The sequence below is a fragment of the Hyperoodon ampullatus genome (assembly GCF_949752795.1).
Source record: "Hyperoodon ampullatus genome assembly, chromosome: X".
NCBI classification, from domain to species: Eukaryota; Metazoa; Chordata; class Mammalia; order Artiodactyla; family Ziphiidae; genus Hyperoodon; species Hyperoodon ampullatus.
In genome coordinates this window covers 58,142,053-58,146,172 of record NC_136913.1, presented here as the reverse complement: position 1 = coordinate 58,146,172, position 4,120 = coordinate 58,142,053, and the positions used below count along the sequence as shown (strand labels likewise).

Sequence of the window (4,120 nt, the reverse complement as noted above, 5' to 3'; positions counted from 1 at the left end):
AGTCATAAAGAGAAAAACAAACATCGTACGCTAACGCATATATATGGAAACCAAAAAAAAAACCCCAAACCCCCCAAAAAAACTGATGAACCTAGTTGCAGGGCAGGAATAAAGAGGTAGACGTAGAGAATGGACTTGAGGACATGGGGTAGGAGGGTGAAGCTGGAGTGAAGTGAGAGTAGCCTCGACATATATACACTACTGAATGTAAAATAGTTGGCTGGTGGGAAGCAGCAGCATAGCACAGGGAGATCAGCTCAGTACTTTGTGATGACCTAGAGGGGTGGGATAGGGAGGTTGGGAGGGAGGCTCAAGAGGGAGGGGAGGGTCTCGGTGGCAGAAGCGAGATGACGAAGGGAACGTCCTCGTTTGGAAAGCGTCGGAATAAGATGCACACGTTGTGCCGCCGCTGTGGCTCTAAGGCCTACCACCTTCAGAAGTCGACCTGTGGTAAATGTGGCTACCTTGCCAAGCGGAAGAGGAAGTATAACTGGAGTGCTAAAGCTAAAAGATGAAATACCACCGGGACTGGTCGAATGAGGCACCTAAAAATTGTATACTGCAGATTCAGGCATGGATTCCGTGAAGGAACAACACCTAAACCCAAGAGGGCAGCTGTTGCAGTATCCAGTTCATCTTAAGGATTTCAATTATTAGTCATGCAATAAACGTTCTGGTTTAAAAAAAAAAAAAGAGGGAGGGGATATGGGGACATGCGTGTATGCATATAACTGATTTGCTTTGTTGTGCAACAGAAACTAACACAGTATTGTGAAGTAATTATACTCCAATAAAGATCTATTTTAAAAAAAAGTGATGATATATATATAGATCTCATTTTAATAAAAAAGGACAAATAAAAACCCACACATGTATTGCACATGTGTGTGTATATATATATATACATAAGTATACATATATCTGTATATGATTATACAAGTATGAAAAAATGAAATAATGAATACTAGGTTATTGATATAGGTTATGGGGAGCAGTGATATAGACAGAGAGGGGAGATAAGTAAAACTAGAAAGAAGAAAAGACTATAATTTTACAAAATATGCACATAGGATTCTTTATGAGCATATCTAAAATTATATACATATTTGTGTATAATTATAAAGATGTTACCTTAAAAGATTTTAAAGAAGAGATGAATAAAAATATACCAGAAAAAAATTCTTTTCAAAAGAAAATGGGGTAGCAGGATCACTGACAAGATTGACTTTAACACCAAAAGTATTATTAGAATCAAGGAGAGTCATTTCTTAGTGATCAGATGAACAATTCTCTGGAAGATGGAGCAATCCTTAAACTACATGCCCTCTGTGTTTGAAAAGCATATATAAATGCTATTATGCTGTGAATATCTTCTGACATCTTTTTTTTCATTCAATATGATCAGATGTATCCATTGTGATACATGTAGATTTAGATTCTGCATCTTAGTTGCTCTATAGTAAGTATTCTACCATAATAATTATTCATTTCTCTTTTGATAAAGATTTAGGTTCTTTCTGTTCTTTTACTATTAAAAACAATGCTGCAATGGATAGAATTGCACATATTTCATTTCAAATCATGTGCAAGCATATTTGTAAGTGAATTCCTAGAAGTAGACTTTCTGGGTCAAAAACTATATGCATTAGTAATTTTGATAGATACTGTCAACTTGCCAACTAAGAGACTCTACCAGTTTACTTACCCACACCCCAGAAATGTTTGAAGGTTCCTGAAGCTCCACACCCTCCACCACACAGTGTTTACAAGCTTTTTCATATTGGTCAGTCTCACAGGTGAAATGGTGTTTCATTTTATTTTTATGAATGAACATCTTCTTGTGTGTTTCAGTGGCATTTGTATTTCCTTTCCAATAAAATGTCTATTTGTATCCTTTGCTCATTTTAACATTGGTTTGTGGGTCATTTATTGATTTATAGGAGCTCTTCATGTATTTGGGAAATGAGCCATTTGTGAAATTCGCAGAAAATATTTCCCCCAGGTTTTCATTTATTTTTAAATTTCCTTAGAATTGTTGATTTATAGACTTCTTTTTGCCTGCCAGAACATTTTGTTTTTGTGAAGTTGAAACTTTCCCTTTTTTGCTCCTGTACATTTTGTCAACTTATAGAGGTCTTCTCCACTTCAGGCTTATAAAAAACATTCCCCCATGGTTTATTTTAAGTACTTTTATAATTTCATATTTACATTTAAAGAAAACACCAGCTAGAAGATATTTGCAACTGTACAAATATAACTAACATCTGGTATCCAGAACATAAATAGAATTCCTAGAAATCAATAATAACAAGACAAACAACCCCAATAGAAAAATGGACAAAATATATGAACAAACAATTCAGAGAAGAAGAAATCTAAGTGGCCAACAAATGTGAAAAGATGTTTAACCTCTCTACTAATTTAGGAAAAAGCGAAGTCAAACAACAGTGTTCCATACTCATCAGCTTGACAACAATTTTAAATTATGAAGGTATCAAGAATGGTGGGATGTGGGGAAACACTGATGTGAATAAACTGCAGGTGGAACAATAATTGGTAAAAACCACTTTGGAAAACAGATTGGCAATATCTACTGAAGTTGAAATGCTCCTGCCCCCTTCTGCCCCAATAAGCCCTACCTCCTGGAACTCCTGGCCTTATGTAATCCCTTCCCCTTGAGTGTGGGCTAGACTTAGTAATACACTTTTAAAAAATAAAATATGGTAAACAAGTGTTGGATGTCACTTCTGAGATCTGCCTTGAAGAAATGTTAAAAGTTCTTCAGAAAGAAGAAAAATAATATGGGTCAGAAACTTGGATTTGCATTAAAAAAAAGGGAGGAGTTTTTGAGAAGGAATAACTGAAGGTATAAATAAGATCTTTCCCTATTCTTATTCTAACTGATCCAACGAATAGCAGTTTCACCAAAAAATAATAACAACAATGTATTAGATGATTATAGCTTATGGATAAGGGAATGATAGCAGTGTTATAAGGGACAGGAGAAAGGAATTGGAAATATTCTGTTTTAAGGTGCCTGCACTACCCATGGAGTAGTATAGTGTCATTTGAAAGTGGGCATGGATCAGTTGTAAACATATACTGCAAACTCCAGGGCAACCACTAAAAAATGTAAACATAAGAAATATGGTTGAAATTCTAAGAGAAGAGAGAAAATAGAATCATATAAAATGTTCAATTAAAATCAGAGAAGGCAGAAAAAGAATGGAAGACTCTCCCCACAAACAAGAGAGAAAGAACAAAGGCAATGAATAGGAAACAGTTACAAACGTGGTAGATATTAATCCAACTATATCAACAATCACCTTAAATGTGAGTGGTCTAACTATACCAATTAAAAGGCAGAGACTATCAGAATGGATTTTTTAAAAAAGGCCCAACTATATGTTGTCTGCAAGAAACCTATTTTAAACATAAAGACACAGATTAAACGTAAATTAAAGAGAAAGATATACATGCTAACATTAATAAGAAGAACACTGGAGTAGCTATGTTAATTCCAGACAAAGCAGATCTCAGGACACGGAAAATTATCAGGTATAAATACGGACATTACATAATGATAAAAGGGGTCAATTTGCCAAGAAGACATAACAATCCTTAATGTGTATGTGCCTGACAACAGAGTATCAAAATACGTGAGGCAAAAACTGGTAGGACCACAACGAAAAACAGATGAATCCACTATTATAGTTGAAGACTTCAACACCCCTCTATCAGTAATTGACGGAACCAGCAGGCAGAAAATCAGTAAGGACATAGTTGAACCGAATTGCATCGTCAATCACCTGGATCTAATTGACATTTATAGACTACTTCATCCAACAACAGCAGAATACACATTCTTCTCAAGCTCACATGGAACATTCACGAAGATAGACCACATCCTGGGTGATAAAACACACCTTAACAAATTTAAAAGACAACAAATTTAAAAGACTAGACGTCATACAAAGTGTGTTCTCAGACCACAGCAGAATTAAATTAGAAATCAATAACAGAGAGATAGCTGGAATCTCAAAATATTTGAAGATTAAACAACGTACTTCTAAACAACGCATGGGTTCAGAAGAAATCTCAAGAGAAATTTTTTTAAATT

The 4,120-nt window shown here is 35.1% G+C and overlaps 1 pseudogene across 1 annotated transcript; it reads left to right on the top strand.

Moving 5' to 3' along the window:
* Positions 1-332: 332 nt before the first annotated feature.
* LOC307068887 (large ribosomal subunit protein eL37-like) lies at positions 333-683 on the top strand (annotated as a pseudogene). Its single transcript has one exon. The product of its transcript is annotated as a large ribosomal subunit protein eL37-like (transcript).
* The last annotated feature ends 3,437 nt before the right edge of the window (positions 684-4,120 follow it).